The sequence below is a fragment of the Triturus cristatus genome, chromosome 9, assembly GCF_964204655.1.
Source record: "Triturus cristatus chromosome 9, aTriCri1.1, whole genome shotgun sequence".
In the NCBI taxonomy this organism is placed as follows: Eukaryota; Metazoa; Chordata; class Amphibia; order Caudata; family Salamandridae; genus Triturus; species Triturus cristatus.
The window spans coordinates 1,097,287,953-1,097,315,098 of record NC_140592.1 but is presented as its reverse complement, the minus strand read 5'-3'; the positions used below and the strand labels follow the sequence as shown (position 1 = coordinate 1,097,315,098).

Here is a 27,146-nt window from a genome sequence, read left to right as displayed (position 1 = left end):
CCTTAATAAATAGTCACTTTTAGAGTGTAAAATTCAATGTATTTGCATGAATACACGGCCTTATGTTATTTATCAGTGCAATAAAGTTAAGGGTGTTTCAGGGCAGGGCTTATTGGGGATGGGGCTATATAGAAAAGCCGGCCACTGAATTTATGCTTTTCACACTTATAATTTCTTGTAATTGTTTATATTAAATTTGCTTTCCCTATTGCTTTTATTTGCACCGTCATTTTCAGTTATTCTCTGCAAATTTGAAGACGCAGTTCAATTATGTCTTTCAGTTGTTTAAATTGTAAGAGAAGGGTTGTTTGTAATGCTTCCAACCAGGGTGAATGAAAGATATTCTTGCCTCCTAGACTAGAGAGAATCGATGCACTCAGAGAAATGATCCTCGGTGGTGCTTTCCTTCTGTTGAAAGAATTCTGAGCCAATGGCTATCCGATGGGAGTTTGCGTGGGCTTGCCTACTAGCTGGATGTGAATGGTTTCAATCTCTCACCTTGGAACAGTTAACTCTCGGGCTACCGTATACTCGGACTCCCTTTTTGAATGAATATCATATTGAAGTGATGGCAAAGGGTGCTGGGATAGGTCAGTAGTAAACTGGCCTGGATTGGGTCGCAAGGGATGGAGTTCATAGGCACAAAAGAGATCTGACTGGCTAAGAAATCATTAGATCGGATACTTTCTGACCTGCAAAGGATCCTAGAAGAATTCCCATGCCACGAGGCTCTAACAGAGCTGGAAGTAAATCACACATTAAGGAAATTGGAAGATGGACTGTAGGAACTATTTTAGGATTGAGTTACGTGGACTGTCCAATAACTTGCTGGTTTAAACCCATTATCAGCCCATTGGATGTTCAGAACAAGCATGGAAATGGAGAACAGGGGAAAGCGTTCTAGAATTATGTTGAAACGAATCCGTTTTACTGCTGGAGGAAAAATGAAAGAACTGTTCCAAGGTCCAGCCTCAATCCCTAGTCCAGGTCCTGCTTTAAGAACTTCTAGATATTTTCCATGTCTGGGCAGGGCTGCTGCATGGACACCAAACTGGAACCCTGTGAAGGAGGACATAAAGGGCTTTTTGGGAATCCCCTTAATTTCAGTGCCATGTCTCTTCATTCTTTGTAGGGTTGTGTGCTGACACAGATGGTCTGAGACTCGACAGCACAGGAAGCATGCAGCTAACGGGTCGAGCAATGAGAAACAAGGGTCCGGGATTCTGCCAGTGTCTCCTCCTTTGTCCATGAGTGCAGTCAAAAATGTGGGATAAGATGAAACGGGGGGGACTGGGGTGGGGGGGTCAAAGGTTGCGGTGGCCAAGGCTCTGTCACTTAGATCTCTTTACATGAAGCGAGGCGGTGGCCTCCATAACTAAGGACATGGTCATTGAAAGACGTGAATTAGAGTTCTGTGTGAAGACATTGTCATCTGTCACCTATATGTGACCTAGTTTCTTTCTCTAGATGAAGCGCCATTATAGTCTATTAAATCAAATACAAGTGTTTCTTGTACAGCGCACATCCTGGTCTCATGTGTTGAAGGCGTGTCATGTTATAACGAAGAAAAGGGAGGCTCAGTGAAACACAATATTTGCCTAGGATCACACAATTTGGTCAATCGGGGAAAGCTTCGATTGATCTCACGTTTCCTGGTTTTACGTTGTGCAGTTCAGCCACTAGACATCTCTCCATCTGCTTTTTTAACATCAAAGGTTTACGCTTTATTAATTTCTCAGACACCCTCGTACTGTGCATGTGTCACAAATTGCAAGTGGGCAGGCTGCTTGATGTTGAGGAAACTCTCACCAAACCGTACAAAATATGGACCCAGTTGACTCCAAGCGCATTAACACAGGAATTTTCTAACGATCTGTTATATGTGCTTCTAAGACCCTTTCACTATTTTGAACACGGTTTTTTAAAAGCAAAAACCCACTGGAAGTGCTTCACAACTGTGGTTCACAAAACTCATAAATACTCCGTGACATCCTCCAGTTCCACTGTGTCACTCACTGGACTGTCGGCCGCCATTAGAGGTAACACAACAGTCGCATTTCCACGGAAACATCGCACTCGGCGAACTTCTAACTAAAACCACACGGTTTGAACCGAAACAAGCGTGAAGAATTGGTCCTTTACGCTTCCAAGAGACAAGACTACAAGCTGAAAGGGACGCCCTTCACAGCGCATCGCGAGCCTCAACGTGGCGACTTCAAAGAAGAAAGACGCCTCACACAAGGCGTCAGGTTTCCTGCTTTCCCAGATGCATTCAAAAAGAGAGAAACTGTGAAAGATTTGACAACCCTGACTGCTTCAGTGTGCCCAGCACTGCCTCGGGCAAGAGGAAATGCATTAAATAAGAGAGTGCATTTTAGTGGGAAAAGGCACAAATTGAAAGGGCGCCGATGTTTTACTTTGCAAAACTGCGCCCTGTAGTTATGAGAACGCACCAGAACAAACGGCACCAAAGAAGCTTATAAGGACTTTTATAAAAAGAAGACGGCCCTTCTTTCAATAAACACTGTTTTTCAAATGCTCCTATTATTAGCCATAAAAAGAACAAACTGAAAGCAGTTCGTGATCGTGAAAGGGCATTTGAAGTATTCAGAACATCAAATGCCCTTTCACGATCACGAACGGCTTTCATCATTTACCAGGTAGTTTTCTACCCCGGAACTCTGAGTGACGTAGCCAACTCCAGCTTCACGCTCGTCGCCTATAACGCCGCTCAGAACCCCTCGGCGAAGAACGCCCCTGTAACTGATGGCCGCCCATCTATAATTCTATACATTACCCCTGAAAACTGATGGGCTGGCACCACCACCAGTCCGCACACAAAGATCTGTGCAGCAGACAGACGCTACAGACCCCTCCAGCAAAGACCCTGGCAGTCCAAGCATGGCTTCGCGCCTTGGCCTCACCCGCCTCCTAGGGCGTCTCACACCCTCACTGGCTACGCATGGGAGTCAGGACAGAGTGGCAGGCTGGTAGAGCCACTGGCAGTCATAGAAGTGTCCAGCACTGCACACAAGTATGGCCGGAGGCGGGCTTAGGAGCTGGAGAGGAGACCCCGTAGTCTCCTCCTGGGTCCAGTCCCGCCGCTGGCCTCCCTCACTTTCGCTGGTCTGATGGTGAAGGTCCCTCTGGAGTCTAGTAAGCCAGGTGGTCGACAGCACCACGGTTGATGACACTGGAACTCAATGCATGAGGACACACAGGCTGGAACTCTTGAAAATTGGGAGGCTTCGTAAGCAGGCGTTCAGGGCAGGTCAATGTGATTCAAGCAGGGCATTAAGCCGGGTACCCAGCATGGTTGGGTGAGTCGAGAAAGATACTTGCGGGCCTGATAGGCACCCCTTTCAGAGTATACTTTTTTGTTGTTGGGGCCAGGCTCCAGCAGACCCCGGCTCAGTTAAAGCACTGCATTAGGGGCGCATCAGGGGTCTGTTGCAGTACCCGAGTTCAATAGCTGCATAAGGAAAACATGATTGATAATTGGGAAAATGGAAGTCGGAGTGAAGCAAATGATGTCTCTCTATGTGGCTGGCATGGCTAGCCATCTGTCCTCATCGACTATCACAAACACACGGTCTACTGTCATAATCCACTCATGCACCAAAATAATGTTGGTCTCTGAACTTGATCTTTTGGTGATATTTGCAACTGAGAATTAATTTGGTAAATCATATTTACGAAGCCAGACAGGTATATTGAACAGTTCTTGTCTAAGTCCGGTAAAAGGGGAAAGAGTGTGTTAAGAGCCTTTATAAAAGATTGTATCTACAGCATGGTCACTCTTACAAGAGGTCTCCGGACCACAGCCTTTCATAAAGGCAGCAATGCTATTACTTTGATCCTTGCGTCAGAGCATGCTTGTGGTCTCATCGGTGGTTACTAGGGAACGATCTGTCCAACCTAAGGTTTTGCAGAAAAAAATACTTTATTGAAAATATTTTGTTGTAATATATCAATCTTTAGTTTGAAGGACTATAATGGACTGAAGGTAGGTTAGAAGGTGAGCTCAGAGATATATCTATGCAAACATTTAAGAATATTGGCAAAACTTCTTCTAGTCTCCGCCAAGAGGTATTGATCTCCAAGCACCTGTCTACAGTGGCTAACAATGCCAGCTGGTTACACCCGCCCGTCTTCCCCGCTACTGATAAACCAATCCAGTGACAGTATCACAATGGAAAAGATAAACCACCAATGCATTGTAAGCCCACCAATATGGAAATAACTCTCTCTAGTTGTGATAGATTGGCAGGAGAGTTGTATCTCAATACCGATACGGCAACTGGATCACACATAGCTTCCAGGCAACATCCAATCAAACAAAGAAAGTTGGATGGAGGAAGAGGAAATATAATTACAGAATAGTCGTGAAAGTGTAAAGGCCAGTCAAAATGGGGAAACACATGGAATCGCAAGACTCCTAAAGGTGATCTGGCAAAAGCAAACTCTTCTGCTTCAAGCTAATGCAATGCCATTCTTAACGGTTATGTCGTTTTTCTTTTAAAATATATTTTATTGATTTTTAGAAACTCCAAACGACTTTTCATAGGCATATACCGTGTCCAGTCGCATGCAAGTGCAACAAATACATTTTGCTTAAGTCTCGTGCGGCATTTAAGTGACAGCACAAAGAGCCTCAAAAGGAAGGTGAAGGTAGAATCCAGCAGGGTCTCAAGTGGCTTCAGGCCTTTCTTGTAGATATGGCACAATATCACAACACTCTCCTACTAAGGGTTGGGGCAAATGAGAAGCTCCAGAAGGGTCTCGATTGTCTCGCATTAAGGTGTATTATTTGATCAAAGTGACTGATTCAGGGCAAGGGCTTAAAGTTTCAGTCCCACGGGGCGACACAGTTGAAAAACCAGAATGTGACTCAAGTGATCTTACGCTGACTACCCCCCAAGTAAGAGGTGCTCTTGCAAAGACATTGTCACCTCCGACCCTCCCCGCCTTGCTTGATGTTTTTTTATTGTCTATAATTCTAAGGCCAGCAATTTTGAAGTAATTTGCAATTTGGATATCACTTATCTGGTGCAATCTATCTTCGTCTGTTCCCATCATCAAAAACAACCTGCACCACTTATAAACAAGATGCACCACAATGGCAATTAGGCTCTCTAAATAAGTTATAATTAGATTATCACATCTCTCTGCTATGGATTGCCATCACATTAGGTGACATTTTAACATAGTGTCTCATATCACTCTTCTACTGCTCCCAAGATAGCTCAATAAAAGGTGTTAATATTAAAGAATTTAGTGATCTCCATTTACTGACCTAGGAAGAATGGAAGGCTGCCTGGCCTTGGCAGATATCAACTTGTGCCCTGCAGGTCACAACAGATGGGAACAGTGAGCCGTGAGCGTTGAATCACTGGGCCATCTTGTCGGCTACATAATATATGCAATTCACAATGCTTTGAGGTGGCAAACTTTAAAAAGAGAGCTAGCTATACTAAGTATATAGTATAGCTAGCTCTCTTTGATTATTACCTACATTCCATGGGGAAGTGAACTAGCTACCTCAGTTCCTCCCTCAAACTTTAAAAAGAGTCATTCTTCTTATTGTTAACTAGGGGGCACTTCTATTATTATTTCAGGCAAAGCGGCACAGCAAAGGAACTTGAGGCGCCTTGTTGCGTGAAAGGGAGAGAGCAGAAATAATCTTTATTTACAAATATATCGAGCATTCTGCTGCCTCTTTGTGCTGGTGCACTGTGCGCGGCCTATGCTCAACGCAGGGACCCTTGCCCCGCAGTGCAAGAGTGCCTATGTTACAGGCTGGATCGTTTTTGTACAGTAGAGCAATCATTCCTGCACAAAATCAACCCTCAGAGACATATTGCTCTTTTTATGTGTGCGGCAGGACGCAGCACTCATAAAAAAGAGGCAGTAATAACGAGGAGGAATAAAGATATTTTCTTCTTGTTACGCCTCTGTCAGGCACACCATTCTGCCACAAACCCAGGGTTACACGTCTTTTTAAATCTGCATTTGCATCAAAATACGTGTGGATGCTTGGGAATGTCTATGCTTCTCCAAAGTAATTCCTACCCGACGTAACGTAACAGCGCAGCACATAACACTGCCTTGCATCACTTTGCATTTTACTAAACCGAGCAAAACCACAAAAAGTGGCTTAATATATGGCAAAATTATTTGATTTTGCATACGAGCTGTGCCACAAAGGTGACGGAACCCCTATGCAAAATCACAGTAGATCTGGGTCTCCGTTGGATTTAATGGTTAGGCCAAAATAAGTGATCCGGGGGGCTGGCTAAAAAAAGGTATGATTTACAGATTTTCTTTTGCTTGGGACTGTGGAGAGGGCTAGAGTAAAGGTAGGAACCGGGATAAAAGTTGCTGTCAGTGATTTTCCTCATTGTGGGGTTTCTTCTTAATTGTCATTGTAATGTAAAAAGCACTGTGCATCATCACACCCTCTTCATAGTCACTTTAGTGCCATGTACTTCTTAAGGTTTGCATTCATTTCATTTCATTTAAATCTTTATTTCGACGCATTTGTGTCATAAAAGAGCAATAGAAACATTTGTTATCTTACATTTTGACATTTGCTAGCACAAAAAGAAATAATAAAAGTAGCAGTAAATAAAGAGTCAAATAAGCTAACCTATTCGTATATATCCATAGCGTCCTTATATACAATGTCTAATTTCATAGTCTTTGTCAAACACATTTTACCCGGGTGGAAAATTTACAAAGTTAAAAATACAATTTAACAATAAATATAATTTAAAAACTATTAAAATAGTATTAAATCAGTAACCGCTAGGACATTTTTTATATAAAAGGAATTCTTAAAAATTCGTATGAAATTCATAAAAAGCAACAACCACATATTCCTAGTTGGAGAATAATGAAGCAACAATTACATGTTTTAGTATCATGATCTTTTTTTAAAAAAAATATCAAATAATGTATCTCGTCGATTTATCTTTTTCTTTAAAAATGTAGACCCAACTTTATTCTAATAAAATTAGCAGCGAGAAGAAACCTACTAACTCCAAAAACTATCACCTGGCTGGTGTCAGTTTTTAAAATTCTACCAGCCTCCTTGTAGGATCTGGAGCCTATTTTATGGCAGAGTGGTACTATCCACTTTTTCCTTGGTATTACATAGCTGGAGCAGAATAGAAGTATGTGTAAATCATCTTCCTTAGTACCATGAATACATGAGAGACAGAGATCACTTCCTGATTTCGCCCAGCTTTTTTCAAAGGCCTTAGTTCTAAGGGTACCATATCTAAATTTTAGGTACAAGGTTTTTGATAAAGGCGGATGGATCTCGTCTAAAAATGGTTCAAAAGATGCGACATCCTTAAACAATAGGAAGTTTTCAGTTAGCGGTCCATGAATTCTTGCATATACTAATTCGTTGCTCACATATGACCAGAAAGATAATTTAACAATTTTCTTGGAGCACGAATTCATAGCCTCAGGATCATTCCAAAAATGGGCTAATCCAATTATGCCTAACCAAATTCTTACATACTTGAACCAATAAACTTTATTACAATTGTCGAGATCCATAACTTCTTTCAGGCCGTTCTTGTAATTAAGTAGTTCTGGGGTCGTCCACAATCTAACCCACAGCAATAATGGTCTCAATATTGCGTGTTGATCTGTTCGTTTCAGGTTTAGATCCAAAAGAAGTGGTATTAAAGGGGTATTTGTAGGTATTTTTATCAACCCCCTAAGAAACTTGTTCTCAAGGTTTTCAAATGTATGTCTACATACAGGACCCCATATTTCCGCCCCATATAATACTGCTGATTGGACTTTATACTTAAAAATCTCTATCGCAGGGGTCACTGCCTTATTCAAGCATTCGTTGTGTCTCTTAAGAATTGGTAAACAGTTTTGTTTGAAGATGATCTTATTCTTTTCTAGCTGCGGTCTCCAAGCTAAGGAAGAGTCTATAGAGACACCTAAATATATAAAATTCTGCACATAATCAAGCTTCTGTCCATTTAACATTAAATTTTTCTTGAAGTTCCTATGTGGGCTCAATGCCATGTATTTCGTTTTTTTTGTATTGATTTCTAGGCCCTTCAAGGAACAGTACGACTGGAATCTATTTAACAAATTTTGAAGGCCCCGTGGTGTTTGGGAAATGAGAATGGTGTCATCTGCAAACAAAAGGGAAGAAACCCGTTCACCCCCTAGTCTTGGAGCGTCGTTTTCACTACACTCCATGTAAGATGGTATATCGTTAACAAACAGGGAGAATAGGGTTGGCGCCAGTACACATCCCTGGCGTACTCCTCTTTTTATGGGGATAGCTTTTGTGAGTTCCCCAGTAGGACCCCACCTCACCTTTGCATAGTTGTCCATATGTAGTCCAATAACCAATTTTAGTAGACCTAGCGGGATCCCCTGGGATTTCAATGATTCCCATAAAAGGTCTCGCGGTATAAGGTCAAATGCGGCCCGTAAGTCTACGAATGCCACATACAAATGACCTTTACGAATAACGACGTATTTCCAATACAAACAACAGAGCCTTAAGACTTGGTCGATGGTTCCTGTTTTTACTCTGAAACCTGCCTGATATTTCGTTAAAATTTGTTCTTCTTCCAACCAGGTATTTATGCGGTTTAGTATATGCCTAGCATAAATTTTTTGGGTAATATCTAAAAGACTTATGGGACGATAGTTAGCAGGATTGCTTCTATCGCCCTTTTTAAAAATAGTAATGATTTCCGCCCCGTTCCATGTGTCCGGAATTGTCTCCCCGGCAGCAACAATGTTGCACAGATGATTAAGGTAAGGAACCCAGACATCTAGTTCATGCTTGAACAGATCACCTGGTACTTTGTCCAGCCCAGGAGCTTTCCCATATTTAACAGAGTTGATGGCTAATTTTGTTTCCACCAAATCAAAAACTATATGTGTAGATTCAGCCTCTGTAAGCAACACAGCATGATCTTCCTGCGCTGCATTAACAGTCCCTTGGGCGGCGTACAGGTTCGTAAAATGGTCTATCCAGGTTGCTTCATTGAGATAAACTTCTCTCGAACCTTTCTCTCTTTGATTACCCTTAACCACTGTTTCCCAAAATAGCTTTTGGTCCTTCATTTTAGCTGCCATCAGCATACCGGACCATAATTCCTCATCCCATGAACACTTTGCATTGGTCAGCACCTTATTATATAATTTCCTATTTTCTTTAATTACCATAGCATTTTTACTTTTGACCGAGTCTATCAAAGCTGATTTTGCTTTCCGGCATTCTTTGTTAAACCATGGTTTGCCTGTAGGCTGCAGCTTCACTGCGCCCATTCCTTTTTTTGGTCTTCTAGTCATGAGTTCTAATAGTTCATTAAAGAACTCTTTATGTAATGTAAGAAATAAACCGGGTTCGCTTTCGGAGGGATTATAGATGTCAAATACATTAGTGAGGCAATTATAAATATTTGCCACTAGATCTTCTTGTCCCAGTATGTATGCCCATTTAACGGACCGACGATTATTACTTAATATAACATTATCTGGGACAGGTTGGTGTCCTCCCTCATCTACTTCCTGACCCAGCATTAAGCTCTTTGCAAAGCTGACTTCCAAGGAATGGTGATCACTATCAAATCTATCTTTGACCATCAAGTCATTTATATATGGCCACAAGTCCATGGAAATAATAACATAATCAATTAAACTTTGGCAATTACGTCTCGTGAAAGTAGGTACCTTGGGACTATCAGAGGGAAAACGTCCGTTACATGCCCTCAGTCCATGGCTTACCAGTACCCTTGTAATTTGGAAAGCTAGGGTAGAACCTGCAACTGTCCCATTACTAGATAAGGATGGTATGCCATTAGCATTATCTTCATCCTCATACAATTTATTCATTCCGGCAATGGGTTCAAAGTTGCAGTTCATATCCCCACATATTATCGTGCTTGTTTCCGGGTCCAGCGTATCCAGTATTGATTCTAATTTGTCAATACATGGTGACTCCTTATATGATGGGCATGGTCGATTATATATATTAAAAAGATGAATCATCCGATTATCAATGGTAACCATTTTTAAACCGAGTATATCTAAGGAATCGGTTCTTAATTGCTGTATGGCTATATTAATGGACACACTAACCCATATTATTAGCCCTCCTGATGGACGACCTCTTACTGATGGAACTGCTTCCAGCTGGTACGTTCTATATCCGACCCTATGCCTAGCTGTCGTAGCCCATGTTTCTTGTAGAACACATATTTCAAAGGAGTTTATGTAAAGGTTCCATTCGGGGTCACTTGTTTTTGAACCTACTCCTGCAACGTTCCATGAAACAATCCTGGCCATAGAGGGGCCTTGATTAGAGCTGCAGTTAGCAGCCGATGAAGATTTACCTAATCTTCTCGGTATTTCTGATCTATTACTAATAGGATCGCTTGCCTCTTGATGCTTTATTTGTTCCACTTTGGATGTGGGTTCAGGAGCTTCCAAGGGTTTTTTTTTTGATATAATATTTCCCCCCTGTATACCAGTTGATAGTAATTGAAGTGAACCATTTAAACAATCAGGTGTCCTAAGGGGACTTATTAAAGCCACGGGTGAATTTACGGATAAAACAAATGGACAGAGTGTGGATTTGTGTCCTTCCCCATGTGCTTGGAGTCAATCAATGCCCTCCAGTCCACTAAACCTATTGTAACAAGAAATTAAGGGTTGAGTGTACTGTGGGCCCATCCATTCTCTGTGATACTGAGAGTTGGCATGTTGGGGCCTCCCTGCCCTACGTTGTATTAAAGTCCAGCCATCTTCCCCCTCCCTTTCCCATCTTTTAGGATATGTATTCCTAAAAAATTCACACCCTATTCCACCCCTATCTGGATTTGAGTCCCTTAACCAACTCCATGCATTATCTTGGTGTTCCGTTGGTGGATAAAAATAAGCCAGGGGTCTTGCTACAATCAGTGAACCATTATTCCTTGGGACTCCCGAACAGATATGTCCTACTGTCCGAGGGTCCTCAAACGATACAATCACACAGTCCCCTTTCATTTTTTTCCTGTTATGGCCTACCCAGGGGACCCTCTCTACCATTAAGATATTGCTTCTTATTGTTGGTGGTAATGGATGATTGTTATTCAGCCAATGTGACACTTTGTTTTTAAGCGCCACATAAGGTTCTAAGACTGATGAGCCTAATTCCGGAACCCCAGTTAGAATAACTACATAATCACATGCTTCAGGGGGTAAGTTAATATTCCTGCGCTTTTCTATGTGCGTGATGTCGTTATTGTTTGTAGAGATACTACAAGGAGTCAACTTTTTAGCTGTTTCACATGTTGGTAAGGACTTTGCACTATTTTCATCTACGTCAATGATGATGGGATTGTTGGTAGAGACCTTTAGGGCTGTATTCCTTTCCTTTTCAATGTCATTGTCAAGTATTTTTGATACCTGTACATTGCTAATAGGGGCTGGAACCTGCGTTACCTTTTTTTGATTGCTAGTATATTCATCTTTTTTCTCTTTCCTCAGTTCTATAAGTTGTTTTTCTATCCCAATTAGTCTTTCTTCTATAGGAATGAGGAAGGTCTTAAATATTTTTGACAGGGTCAATATAAGGGAGTCTTCTTTCCCTATGTTTGTACCTATACTTTCAGCTGATAGATTAACAGATAAAATGTCGGCTAAGGAGTTATCTAAAAAGCTGTCATCTACAATGTTCATGGGTAGTGTCTTAGGGGGCAGCTCCTCCTTTCCCCTGTTCTTGGCCCTTGCCTTCCCTTGACCCTCTTGCATTAGATATATTATTTTCTTTGCACTTTCCTGACTTAGAAGCCTTAATAGGTTTAGTAGCGGGATATTTTTTGTTTAATCGTCTACTTGTTATTTTTTTGGGAATTGCTCCCTCCCTTATCCCTTTTCTTGAGGTATTATTGTTTGCTGTCTGGTTTTCTGGCTGAGGGGCTGGCAAGGTGCTTTCTATAATAGCCAAACCTTGTGGATCAGGAGTATTACAATCTTGAGTATCAGAGGGTGTCAATGTAATACCGTGAACCTCTGCATTAATATGCCGTGTGTTAGAATTGATAGTGTTATTCTCAAGAGTTCGCGTTGGAGTGCGAACTGTAGCAATGTGGCCCATTGATGACCTTTTTGCTTGGGCAAGATCTTGGGAGACCCTCCTTTCCATGAGGACAATACCCTGATCTATCAGTGTATTTGTACGAACTATAAAATCATCTAAGGTTCCAGTTAATTTGGAACTACCTGACACAGCTTTACTACTTCTGGTTTCACGTGACATTATATCAATATGGTATAGGCAGCCAAACACAAATGGATAATGACGAGAAAAAAAAAAAAAAAAAATTTTTTTTTTTTTTTTTTTTTAAACTTGTTTAACTAATTACCATAACATTTGTAATAGTTAGTCAATAAAATTCCTATTACTGCAATGGATGGGGGATAATAGCATCTATTGTGTATGACAAATTAACCCACATCTACATATAACACTATTGCCTAACTGTCCGAGTAATAGTAGGAATTGGCAATGGTGTGCTTACAATGTCCGAAGTTTATCCGACGAAACGACCAGCGTCCCTGGCCCAGTCCAGTCTCCTCAGGCCTCTGAGGGCCTAAGAGGGCCCGCCCTATGCCCGGGCTTAGCCCGGCTGCGCCCGCGCGCGTCCCGCGAAGCGGAGGGCGGCGTCAGTTTTGTAGCGCCTTCAGGCGCGAAAATGCGGCACTTCCGGGGTGCCAAGGATCATGGGAGATGTAGTTTTCCCAAGCGTCTCCCCCCACACAGCGGTCGCGTTTGTCCTGCGACGGCGGGAGGGAGATTCAGGCGTCACAGGGAAGGCTGCCCCGGGGAACAGGATGCACAGCAGGTAAGCACTCAGAAAATGTCTCCTCGTAATAGCAACGGGCCCCGCTCTGCCAAGGGCAGCGTCAGTTTTGTAGCGCCTTCAGGCGCGAAAATGCGGCACTTCCGGGGTGCCAAGGATCATGGGAGATGTAGTTTTCCCAAGCGTCTCCCCCCACACAGCGGTCGCGTTTGTCCTGCGACGGCGGGAGGGAGATTCAGGCGTCACAGGGAAGGCTGCCCCGGGGAACAGGATGCACAGCAGGTAAGCACTCAGAAAATGTCTCCTCGTAATAGCAACGGGCCTTGCATTCTTTGTGCCACACAAGTTCTGAAACAAATCTTGACCGTTGGCCAACATGGCTGATCTCAAAGCTGAAGAGCAACAACAGCAGAAGACTAGATACAAAAGGCAGATCAAACACGACCAGGGAGACAAAGAGGACACGATGTTAGCTCAAGATCAAGTTTAACCTGCTGAGTGTCATCTTCCTTCGGAGAATGACTTGCATGGCCTGGCGTCCTACCCTTCGAGCTTGAGCTTTCACATCCGTTTAATCCACTTGAGATCAGGAGACCAAGAGCTGTTGTGGCAACTCTGGGCTCCACCCACCAGGCATGGCGACCGCTGGGCTCAGACTCCCACACGCTAGTGTCAATCAAAAGCAACCACGTCCACCCCTGTAAATATCCTATATACTGAACCTTTTACCATAGATTTAACTCTCTCTTGTGTGGTTCGCGTCTCTTTTCGTAAATGCAAACCTATGATTGAGGTCAGGACTGCTCAGCTGTGAATGTTACCCCAGAACCGCTGTCATTGTCTTCTATTTAGTTCGCTCTGCTTTCCTCAAGCATATTAGTCATTTCTCAATAAGATCATGAGAATGCAGCACCATGTTGTGGCACCTCGACTTAAGGTCCCTTACCTGGGTAATTCCATGATCATTTACATACATATTTATGCCCAGTTTTCCATATAGTGCTTGTTGCGAGGGAGGGGTGGTAGGCATTTCTAAGAGCGCATGCCTGGGGTAGATTAGGGAGTTGAATAATAAGAGGCTAGAGTGAATTGCATGGCTCCCTTTTATTGGTCAATCTGAAAGTCAAGATAAGAACTCAGGGTCCAGTCCCATGAGCGACAACTTGGTTTCTGGTGTATCCCACGGGGCTGTAATTTAGCAGCTAGAATTCTTGCCTAATGGCTTGAGATTCCGTTGCTGGGTTCTGTCCTCCGTCCTGATGAAAGGTCTTAAGACAGATGAGGCCATGTTGAGTGCCTGTAGAGCGTTGACTAGTCCTAGCAGTGAAGAGGTCCAGGCCAGGCCCTGCAGAGCGCTTAGGGAGTAAAGCGCACTCTTAGCTGGGGGGATGCCGTACAGAGTGCTCGTGGATCGCAGATGCTCGTACCTAGGGAGCGCGAGGCAATGCTTTGTAGAATGCGCATGGAGTGTGGACAGTGTAGGGCCCCCTCCTCACCAGTGGTGGGTCCAAACGTGTTCATGCAGAGTGCTGACGAAGTGCATACCTCCTTTGATGAAGGCAGGTCCAGCCTTGGTTGTGTAGAGAGCTCGTTCAGTGCAGATTCTCACTCGACGAGGAGAGACCCAAGCACAGTTGTACAGATTTCTCATGAAACGAAGAGGCTCCCTTGACCTGGAGAGGCCCAGGTACGGCCAGAGTGCTCTTGAAGTGCAGTCTATGCAAAGTATGTGTGCAGGGCAAAGCCTTCATCAAAGAGAAGGGTTCCTGGCACAACTAAACCCATACACTCCTCTGATAAGCAGAGGTTTAGGCATGGCTATGCAGACAGTACATTTAATGTAGAACCTCAGTGGAAGAGTAGAGGCCTAGGTGCAGCTATTAACAGTGTGCATACGGTGCATAGCTTCCATTAACCAGTAGACGCATAGGTGTGGCTATGCATAGTATGCATAAAGTGAAGAAAATCCATCAATTAATAGAGAACCAGGGTTTGGTATGTAGAGAATGCACGAAGTGCAGAGCAACCATCATTGAGAGGCTCGGGTACAGTTCTGTATAGTGTGCATAAAATTCAGAGCCTCCATCAATGAGCAGAGGTCTAGTCGTAGATATACATAGTGTGGCTAAAGTGAAGACCCTCTACTGGTGAGGAGAAGCCTAGGACTGGTTATACACAGAGTGAATGAAGTACAGGGCCTCCATCAGCAAGTAGAAGCCTAGGTACGCTTGTATATACTATGCATGCAGTGCACAGCCTCAATGATGGGGCACGGCCCAGGCGCTGCTATGCATAGTGGTATTGAAGTGCACAGCTGCCATCGCTGAGTAAAGGCCCAGACACGGTGGGGCCTCCTAGCCAGGGAATGACCAAACAAAGCCAACTTAGAGCAGCAAGGAATGTTGATCTTGCATATAATAGTAGTGAAAAAGAGGAAGGTACCCTTTCGGATCCAATCAAGGACAGGGTCACTATATACAAAAACACAAAAAGTCCCTATTTAAACAAATTCAATTTTGAGCTTATGCACAATGCTGATGCTATGGGGGAAGTAGCAGATCCGTACGATATTATTTAATGCTAGTCAGACAGTATAACACAGATAACTAAGGACACACTAATTAAAATGAATACAATGTATTTCACATTAATACATAATGAAAGGTTAAAAACATTTCATATACAATACAGTTAAACTATTACAAGAAAACAGAAAGGTTGACGCTGCGTTTTGTTGGTTGAATAATCTTTCACCTTCTTCAGGACAGTTGTCTAAAAAGTTGAGGACGTAGCTAGTATTTTAAGTACACTAGACTTTCCGATGAAGCAATTTGCTTTCACATACAGGGATTGAAGATGCCCCAATTATAACAACCTTAATATAAAAACCAAACAATGTTGGCTGTGTTCGTTCGTGCCACCGTTCTAATATAAAGGATAAAATCATAAAACCAAATGTAATCTTATAAATCAAAGACACAGATTGCTGAGACGTGATTGGATACACAGATCTCAATAGCAAAGTCTGCCCCGTTTGTTTGATATTAGGGCCACTCGGCTTCTATAGTTCCCGTGCTGAACGTGCATCTGGGAATTTTAGAAAACCTATTAAAATCAAGGCGGCTTCCTTGCACGTAACGAACAGCTTCAGTGTATCCTGACCCGGAAGCTGTTTGTTACGTGCAAGGAGGCCGCCTTTATTTTAATAGGTTTTCTAAAATTCCCAGATGCACGTTCAGCACGGGAACTATAGAAGCCGAGTGGCCCTAATATTAAACAAACGGGACAGACTTTGCTATTGAGATCTGTGTATCCAATCACGTCTCAGCAATCTGTGTCTTTGATTTATAAGATTACATTTGGTTTTATGATTTTATCCTTTATATTAGAAAGGTGGCACGAACGAACACAACCAACATTGTTTGGTTTTTATATTAAGGTTGTTATAATTGGGGCATCTTCAATCCCTGTATGTGAAAGCAAATTGCTTCATCGGAAAATCTAGTGTATTTAAAATACTAGTTACGTCCTTAACTTTTTAGAAAACTGTCCTGAAAAAGGTGAAAGATTATTCAACCACCGAAACGCAGCGACGACCTTTCTGTTTTCTTGTAATAGTTTAACTGTATTTGATATGAAATTTTTTAACCTTTGATTATGTATTAATGTGAAAAAAATTGTATACATTTTAATTAGTGTCTCATTAGTTGTGTGTGTTATACTGACTGACTAGCATTGAATAATATCGTAAGGATCTGCTACTTCCCCCATAGCATCAGCATTGTGCATAAGCTCAAAATTGAATTTGTTTAAATAGGGACTTTTTGTGTTTTGGGATTTCACATATAACTCTTTCAGACTACTATTGAAAGACATGGGGAGTGCCTACCCGTGCATCGCTTGCATGGCGATGACTTGGCCAATCATGGGTGGTAGATAAGTCAAGCTTTGGGGTGAGTCCTGTTTTTGACATCCTCCCAGTTCTTCCATTGGTAAGATAGCACAGATTCCAGGCAATGCCAACTCAGCCTTTCATCCGCGTGAAATCCACTAAACTGCATCCTGAGGAAACCACCTCACGCCATGGCCCAGTAGCTCCACCAGCCATTGTTTGAGCCCCGAGTTGCTCAGTAGAACATCAGCTGTTTTTTTCCGATACATCTCATGTTCTCAAAGCCTTACAGAATCTGAAGCAGCCCATGAAATACCTTCCTTTGGCACTACAGAAGGAACTGCTTTGTTTCATTGCCTACATGAATTGACTTCTGCTCCAGCGCATTGAACCCAATAGCTCCCGTTCCATCTGATGTCCCGCCTTTCCTCTTTTGACTCCAATCTTTTAGGGTCATATCTCAGGAAAGATTAAGTCAGCTGGATCCTGGCTTTCTATACCTTCTCATTGTGTGTTTGTTTTGTCAAGTAATTAAAGGGATATATCTCCCAAAATCCTAAGTCTCAGTTGGAACCCAAGTGGCGCAGTGTAGAAAATTAACAGTTTGTTGGCTGAGACATCTCAGAGTCACAAAACCTCTGGAATCGAACAATGGCCGCCCCTTGTCACAAAGACAGGACTCCAAGATTGTGTTGCTAAAGTGGACTCAATCCGAAGCTATGGTACATCATTTAATGCTTTTACTGCCGCCTACTGACTCTAAGCCTGGTGGGATAATCTCTCAGAGATTGGTACTTTTACTACAACACATTTTAGGGCTGGCGTGGAGGCTGCGTTAGCGGTTTTATAAGCCTCATCTAGTTAAAAAAAAGAATTATAATTAAAAGACACATACATATTCATACAGAGGGGGATAGTGTCAGCCCCTCCAAACATCGATCAGTTTGACTATTATATACATTTTGCTTCTGTCCAAGACAGCCTACAGCCTGGGGCAATGGGCCTGCCCACTGAAGCCTTTGGCCCTCGGCCTCTCGCGCTGGGAGGGACAGCAGCTTGATCACAAGGGATCGCCTGGCTAAACAAATGCTCCAGCACCAGAAGGCTAATATTTTTATTTTCCAATGTCTTTTCTTACTATTCTTTTTTCATCCTTGTGTGTTTTTATTACGCCTTCAGGTTACATCCAATTAAAGCCACTAATGCATTTTCTTTGCTCCACTAAGAATACAATATTTCCTGTGATGCACATTAAAAGTAAAAAGGGTTTCTATAAGTGTGCTGAAATGCGGAGCCTCGCTGCTGGGCCCAGGCAAGGCCCTGCTTAATGCACTTCAAGTGCAGAGTGCTTTTGAAGTGCAGAGCTCTTCTCACACACTTAAGATCCTGCCTCTAGAGTCAGTGTTTGCTCTTCATCAGCTCTGACAGAACTCAGCATGTCGGTTGTTGTTGTGCAAACACCAAAGGTCAAGCTACACCTTGCCTCAATGTTTAATTCCAAAGTGTTTGCAAATAATTGAAAATCCAACTTCTGTCGCATAAAGTGAGGAGGGCCGTGGGTACCAATCACTGCGGTTTTGCTTGCTCTTTTGGCGAGATGCCCATCTCTGCTCTGACCTGCAGAGGCTCAGAGGTCAGTGTCCGGCAGCCCCGGTCACACACACACTCGAGAAGGCTCTTGGACCTGGCTGCAAGGCTGACCAACGTCTCCCACCATGGGAGGGGCTGGACAGCGGCAGTGAGCAGATCCCGGATGTGTGCCTTCAAACTATGGCTTATTGCGAACTGCTGATGGCAGTGTGGAGGCCTCATCTGTGAAAGCTCCTTAGCCTCACGGGGTCAAGGTTCGAGATGTTAGCCTAAAAAAAAGCCAAAGACACTATTTCACGAACGCAATTAAAATAAGTAGACTCCTAAGCAAACTTATTCAAGCAGAAAAATCCATTGATGATCCTAAAAAAGGTATAAAAAAGGCACTTAATGTAAAACGCGGCAGGGTTGAGTAAATTGTACATCAAGAAAACGCAAATGATGCGGCTTAATGCTGTACAATTTTGTGACAGCATTACTTCATTATTTTGTCATTTTTACACAGGTTACCACTGTCTGGGAAAAGGTCATTAGTACCAGTTTAACCCCCAAATACAGCATTATGCAAGAGAAAGGTGACTAGTCCTGGTTTGCAAACGGGCTTCTACTGGTCTGCAACAGGTATTGAAGCGTGTTTAGTAACATCTAATCTGTAGGAGCTACAAACAAATGCTATTGTTAAAATCTGCATGACAGAATATGTGGCAAAATGCAGCGAATTCATAATCATGTGGAAAATGCCACAGCCGCAAAAATCGCAGAATTCCAGTGACCCTGCCTATGTGCAACAACGAGAGCTTGCCTTGCCATCCTTATGTCGTTCAGAATGGACATTCCGTTTAAGCATTTCCTCGCTTGTTGCAATTAGGACGCACAGATGAACGTGACAGGGTATTATTACTACACACTCAGATTACAAAGAGTCCATATACGTCCTTTGAGTGGCAGCCCTCACTGGTTACCAGCGTTATTCTCAGTGGCAGACTCTCCCTTTTAGGTCTCGCCTAGCGAAGCAGCACATGCGCTGCACGCCTTGAGGAGATCTATTGTTGTGGGTTTAGCTTTGGAAGGGGGACAGGAGATGTGCACGTGCCCGGACAGATGATGTGCGCGTGTCTCTCACAGCAACAGTTTTTTAAAATTTTTATTTAAGGGAAAGCGTGATGGCAACAGCTTGTTTAGGTTTCTCAGAAGGAAAGTAATTTGTACCAAACGGGAAGGCGTCAATTAGCGGCTCCGGCGGGAAGCGGTGTTAAAAGTAGTAGTGCCCGAGAGCCGTCCGGGTGTATGCTGCCAGCGGGAGCAGCAGGTAATTGGAATGTCTCCGTGCACGGACTGCCGGCACCAAAGCAGGGCGCAGCCATGAGGGGAGCGCCGCTCACCCCCCTCCCTTCCCTGACAGCCACAGACTCTCAGAGTGTGCTATTTAAGGAAGCCGGTTTTCCATATTCATCGGTCTCATCCACATCGGACATCTTGTGTGCCAGGCAGGTGGCTGACATCCAGCCAGTGATGCCACAGCGTGGACGGTACCCCCGGGCATTCACTCCCGCCATTCCACATCATTCATAAACTGAGTCGGTGCTGACTTGCTGTGCCTCGGGCAAAGTCCAGAGTTTAATTCGGTACCTTGTTCAACTCAAGCTAGAGGCCAGTGCTCTAACCCGCGCTACTCTTCCTCATCCTGTCCCACGATCCCAACGTGATCACTGCTGATCCCAGCACTGCCTCCCCCGGAAGCATCGGCGATCCGAAGCCTCTGCTGCAGACCCCAGCAGTGCCTCCCACGCCAGGCACTGCAGACAGGTCCAAGCAGTGCTTTCATTGCAAGCACTGCAAACATCCCACTGGTGCCTGCACTGCAATCACTGCAGATCCCATTACTACCTTAACTGTAAGCACTGCTGTTCCAAACAGTGCCTTTACTGAAAGCAATGCAGGTCTCAGCAGCGCATCCACTGCAAGCGCTGCATACAGATCGCAGCGATGCAACCAGCGTTAATGACACAGAAAACAACAGAGTTGTTCTAGAACAGCAGACATCCTTTGCGAGGGGACACCGGAAACCTTAATATCGAGTCCCCAAGGCCCAATCTGGATTCTTGTGTCCAGAATATTTCCGGCAGCAGCGCCAGGGTCACTATGTCTATTCTCGAAGTGTCACCATAAATGATGCGCTCCATTTTTTTGGCCCTCGTATAGAGAACTGCGCCCATTTCTGGAAACACCTCAATTTGAGATGCGTGTACAGAGCTGGAGGCCTCGTCTCCAGAAGCAAAGGGTCCCTAAGCAGGACTGCCAATATACTGCAAGCTCTGCCCCGGAAGTGTTACACATTGACCCCTACGAGGCCTCATCATTCAGAGGGGAGAGGCATACCTGAGCTACATGAGTACAGGAGGAGAGGGAAGTATGTACATCCACAGCAGATCCATGTTAGAAGGGGGTGATATGACAGACTTAAAAATTGCAACTGTAGTTGTACAGTAGAAGAGAGAAAACAGAGGTATGAGAGGGAGAGTGGAGGCGAGGAGAGTGGAGGCGAGAGAGGGATTTAAACCTCCCAGTGGTATCAATACAGTAGAGACGATGAACACATCCCCAGTAAGATCACTGCAAATAAACCCCAAATATTCATAAGTCTTTTGGGTACAAAGTGCCAAAAAAGACATGCAAGTATCAACAGAGCAATTGGTAAATGACTCAAATTGCATTTAGGCTGGGAGTGCACGTGCAGAAAGTAACGGAATTAGTTTAAACATGCAGGGCAGGTTCGGAGCAGTAATGGCAATGTGAGAAGAGTCTAAAATGAGGCAAAGCATTTGGTGGTATAGTACAGCGGGGCTTGGCATCTAGGGATTCTTCAAGTACTTTTTTTTTGTCTTGCTGGACAGTGCGATTAATATATCTATACATCAAATGGGCTTATGAGCAGGGCTTTAAGTGGGATGAAAAAACGGGGGTCTCTCAAAGGGGCGCGGTCAATGTAATTAAGGGCGTGGCTTAAAACACATAAGCTAAAAATCTGTGCTTAGCATAGTGTGCCGCCCGACTTCTATTTTGTTGTTTCTGTCATTGCATCCAAATATATGATAATAATGATGAAGTTTGAATGCACACAAGCCTTATGTTTTGAGGTTGAATAGTTGTTGTGTGCCTCGGAGGTCTCACTCTCTGAATCCAAATATATGATACAACAACTAACATCATACCTACAACAAGGCTGGACTATTGGCTTTGTTAATGGATGTTATATATAATATTGAAAAATCATCCACTTAAAGCCCTGGTGACACCACGACAATGTTGCTGCTCCTGAGTTTCAAAAAGAGAAGGGAAATCCAGAGAGAAAATGACTAAAGGATTTCCCTTCCCTACAACGCTCGCCTGGCATGATGTCATGCCATGCTGTAACTTCTCCACTAGTGATCAGTGAGCAGTGTGAGCACACATCGATGTGCCTGCTGTCACTGCAGTCCGGAAACAAACATTTTCAATCCAATAGGTCTTGCATTTGCGAGAGTTTGAGCTATTGGCATTGGAAATGCGAGACCTATTCCATTGTAAATGCTTGTTAAATTTAGGGGAGTGACGTAATTCATTCTAGATTTACATACAGAGCCGCGTTCACAGAATCAGTGAGTAAATGTGACCGACACGTGTAGTACTGGTCGCTTATTCCATTACATTCTGCAAGGGGGAGTGGGGGATGCGTCATTTCCAGTTACACCCCTGACTTACTCGTCAATTTCAAGAGTAAATCTTTGTGTATCGGGCCCATAGCCTTGAACTTCCTTAGGAAGGGCGGATTCAACGGGGAGGGGGTGGGACGCCCCGAGCCACTGTTGTAAATGAAATGAAATGAAAAGGGCATTTGTAAAGCGCATGCTACCCGGAGGCCTCCCAGCGCTGTTGTAAATAATCAGTGACGCTGGTTGTAATAGCATTCCTCACATCGTCTCCATCATCGCACGACCATCCGAGGGTAGGGAAACGGGCCGGGTGAACACAGGAACGTAAATAACAGGAACAATATATGCACTTCGCTGCCCAGCAGACATGTCAACCCAGGAGCCGGCCAGAAGGACGCAGCGACCTCATCCGATGAAGGCATCGCGCGCCCCGAATTCAATTCCCATCACTGCCAAGTCAAGCCAAAGCACCTGGATCAATAGGAACTTTTTCATATGGAGTAACTCCATATGTTCTCCACCTCCTCCACCCCACGTCCTCTCGATAGCATAGAAGCCGCATCTTTATACCCAGTACCTCCTCTTTCTGGAGTGGTGTAGCGGGACGTTGGTTACAGGATTCTGAAAGAGACGGCACACATTTCTCAATGCACTGAGACCTCTCAACCCACATTCGGGCACTCACAAACGTGCAACTTCTGCTCAATTTTTAGGGCACCGTGTGGTAGAAATTCCAATTGACCAGTTAAAAATACCTTCTACCAAAAAGAGCTTCAACAAGTGGGTGCTTGTACGTTGGACTGTAAACTACAGTGAAAAAACATAATGGGCAGTTATATTGAGCTAGTTAAAAAAAAAATGAAAGCAATAGCACAAAGTGACAACAAAAAGGCGAAGTAAGTTAATACTTCACCACGGATTCTCCCTTGCATCACGCGCCACCTGCCCCATGATGGGTGCTACCTTCAGCCTGTTCTGGGTATTTAGCTTCACAGGGTACAATTTTTGTCCAATGCTTACAATGTTAAAATGAAAACTGCAACTCCCAAAATGCGGTGGGCCGACAGCAGCGACTGTCTGAAAGTTCCACTCTTGACCTGGGGCCCTTGGCAGGTGCGTCACACGCTTCCTGTCTCTCCTCACTCTAACACCCCTCCACCGGAGGCCACATTCATCACCAGACCTCGGCCTCTCCTCGCCTTCTGCAGCTGGACTGTACCAACCCGACCGACGCTTGGGGGCGGCCTGAGTACTCGGGATATTTCTGTGCTTCTTCCGCCCCAAGGGTGTGAAGTCGGAATACTTCCCATGCATCATGGCTTACAGTGTCAGTCAGATCATTGAATGTAAAGGATATAGGCGAAATACGCCACGCATGGGCCCCACGAAAGGACGCGGAGAGTTTGAGGTGAATGATCGATATATTACTGAAACAAGGGTTCTTTTATCCAAATATTATGTATACGGCATGTGCGATGGCTATGGATGACAAGCTTGGGTGTAACTTGCCCAGGATCACACCGTGCAGCAAGCAAAGATATTAACAAATATATATTTTCATATAATTAAAAATCGATAGCAATGTACATTTTTCAACAAAATGGAACCTTTCTGGGCTCTAGTGGCGACAAGGCGGCCAGTCAAATATGAAAATGAAGTGTTTGAGGTCAATAGGAAATATTAGGCAATCATATTTGAAGTGTGATCAGAGACATGGTAATGCTATTTACCCCTGAGCAGCTGCAGCATTTCTGTATAAAAATTAGTTTTATTTACCAAGACACTGCTGGTTTAGCACCATGGACACGGTCAGGCTGAAGCGTTAGTGCCCTTCAACAGGACGTCTTGAATACTGATACACTGGGTAACAGTAAAACCTGTTATTTACAGTGTGAAAAGACAGAAGTGTGATAAATGAAAGCACATTATTGCGAGTATAAATCGTGCAGAATCGGAGTTATTTAACACAGCGCCCCAAATATCAGAGATACATTTGTGCTAATTAACAGAACATCCTGATCACGAGGGCACAATCTGCTGTTCAGCCATCCACCCGGCTAAATAAGGCCTTATGTGATGTATTTCACAGGCAGGCCAGATAAACAACTCATTGCATCTCTGGTATTAAGCATGACACAGACAGCTCATGTTGAATCTACACTCTTTGAGCGGGCACCCGGAAGAATACAGTAATATTGAGCCGACTGTCCGGACACATAGTGAAGAATATGCACTATTGAAAGTGCACCTGGAAGAATAAGGCTCACTGCTGTTTTTTTTTTAAACAGGACAGTACGATACATAGATGCTGCTATTTTAAGGGGCAATTGGGTGCCAGAATCCGTAATGTTTTTGTGGTTTTTAAGAGCTACGTGTGTCTCTGGCATTATGCCGCTATAGGAATTACTTAGTTACACGAGTTGCCGTAAGACCAGTTTTCCCTACAGCTTTGTTCCTCAGCTCGTGTGAACCTTGACAGACCCACCTCCCTTTCCCCGTATACTTAAATGCAAAGTACTGATGGGGATTAAACATTATTTTAAAAATGTGCTTTACTGAAACCACCTAACACGTGGAGTTCGACCAGGCGTCGAATGAAGAGACGGTCTTCTGTGCAGTAATACTTTACATAAAACCGACATTGAGCTGCCAAGGTTTGCCCAATTTACTAGCTGGCAAAGGTGCTCAACATTAAATATCAAATAAATGGGTGAAAACTGCAGCATTTCACCCTCTTCATCCCTAAAGCGACGTCCTCGCCTAGTAACACGATTGAGAGGAGTCGGCGCTGAGAAGCGGCCGAGAGGCTACACGTTGGCGCTGCGTACAAGTGCACTGGAATGAAATATACGCAGAAGAACATATGCAGGCTGGGCGTCGAGCGATCACGGAGTGTGTCCGCAGTCTGGGTGCAGTACAATCTCACATGGAGCACACACAGCACGTGTGCATGCGCAGCAGGGAGCTGTGTACGAACAGGCACGCGGTGTGCATAGAGAGATCACATCGGTTATAGAGACAGCACGGAGGGTGCAAACAACACACTGAGATCACCCTATAAACCACTCGGGACATACATGCAGTATTTCTACGGATAACTCGCAGTACAAAACAGCAGGCTTGCGGTATGCAGACAGAGCAGACTGCGCATAAACACACAGGAGGCTGCAGGTACGGCATTTACAGTAGGCACACGCACACAAGTGCATAAGGTATACCTACATAGCAGATGACGAAGTGAATGTACACACAAACTGCGCCTACAACTGTAAACGCATTCCTTTAGAGAACACACAGAGTATACACCACATGACGCACGCCTACATACACAGCGGGCACAGTCACAAATAGGCACACATGCAGTCTGCGAGTACAGCAGACACATGCACCGGGCATATACAGCAGAAGCAGGCACATGCACATAGAAAGACACGAGTGAAGCGCACACACAGGGACATTCACAGTGTCCACATGCACAGAGCGGGGGTCACAGCTGACGCGGCGCTCGTGCAGGATGCATACATGCACACTAGTAATAGTATGCGTAGTACACAAATAACTACACGCGCTCCGCAAACAGACGGCATTGAAGCCGCAAACACAACCACACACGAACAGCCGCTGCTGTTTGGACACTAAAGGTGACCCCCGCAGACCGAGATACCCGCTCCAGCTCACCTACACCCTGAAGCACCCCACCCAGCCCCTGGCGCCCGCTCGGCGGCACACACCAGTCTCTGGTCTCTCCTCCGGTGCCCGCGCTGCAGCGGCTCCTCGCCGGGTACACTCAGGCCGGCCTCTCCCCTGTTTGCGCTCTCGCTCCTCCACAGAGCCTTGCCTGTCACTAGCAGTCGAGCTACACCCGGGGAAGCAAGGCATCCTTGGCACACAGCTATGCCCAGCCAATCAGCGAGCGCGCGGGAGGCAACAACTCGCCACCCCAGCCAATAGACGATCGAGCTCCGCTAGGCACACATCCCTTCACCTGCAGCCTGAAGGTGCTGATGCACGAACACCCGGCAGGGGCGCCACTGCGCCCAGGGTGGCGGAGGCACAACACCATCTCGGCTTCCCCAACGAAAAACAATACTCCGGCTAATATAAAACCGTTTATACTAGACCAGTGGTTCTTAACCTTTTGACTACCATTGACCCACCCCCTTTATTCCTCACTGGAATCCGGGGGCCCCACCCAACTAATCTTAACAGGAATTCGGGGACCACAAATTCATTACTGGGACCTGGGGACACTGCCCTAAGCACATTAGATGAACAGAACTGCAAAAAAATGCACACAAATTAAGACAGAGGCATTCGTCAAAAACTCAAATGAGGAAACATTGCATTTAATTAACAAACAAATAAAGAAAAACATTTAAACTTTTATGGAAAGGACGTAATTTTTTTAAATTCTGTTGAGGCCCCCCCCCACCCCATCATCCATATTATATTCTGTTTGATGCACTTGCAATGCTCCCATGAGTCAATTCGAGGATACTAACTTCATTTTTACTCCAAATTCCTTCACATTTACAGAACGTTTTTAAATTTTACATATTTTTTCGTTATTTCTGTACACTTTATTAACTGTTGATATCATTTAATTTTATAAGCTGTTGCAGACCACCTTGAGTTTGAGTTGCGCACCAGGAGGGGTTCCCAGACCACAGGATAAGAACTGCTGGAACTAGACCATGGTATCCTTTTATCATGTGACACCATTTAAATACAGAGCAGGCTAAAATGCTGCTCTCAAAACGAGAACACTTTTCGCTTTATCTCTAATTTGTGGTTGCATAAAAAATATACTGCAAATAAAGTAAATAAACAAGCCAGGACAATACATCCATAGGCTTGTCTTTTGTATGGTGTATGTACACTGAAGTACACAATTTACAGGTACAAGATAAGCACACGTTGAGATCGATTTTCACAAAACCAAACAATAATACAGACACAGGCCAAGAAACCTACAGCAAAGTATACAAAAAAGGGATGGATGGAATGCTTGGATTAATCTCAGCCACTGGTAATTACTGGGGGCCACATCCCAGTTCATCCATATTTCGCACGCCATGCCACCTCAGTTTAGACCCTTCTATATGCAAATCAATCTTGACCCTACTCTAC

At 44.1% G+C, this 27,146-nt stretch overlaps 1 protein-coding gene across 2 annotated transcripts in view; it reads right to left on the bottom strand.

The window, feature by feature from the left end:
- CDKL1 (cyclin dependent kinase like 1) overlaps positions 1 to 25,903 on the bottom strand; it is a 412,368-nt gene extending 386,465 nt beyond the window's left edge. Inside the window, exon 1 of one of the 2 annotated variants that reach the window (XM_085626994.1) lies at positions 25,748 to 25,903. The gene's annotated coding sequence lies outside the window, so the exon portion shown is untranslated. Of the gene's footprint in view, positions 1 to 25,694 lie in introns of both variants that reach the window. The other variant, XM_085626995.1, reaches the window with a different exon arrangement.
- Between the last annotated feature and the right edge of the window lie 1,243 nt (positions 25,904 to 27,146).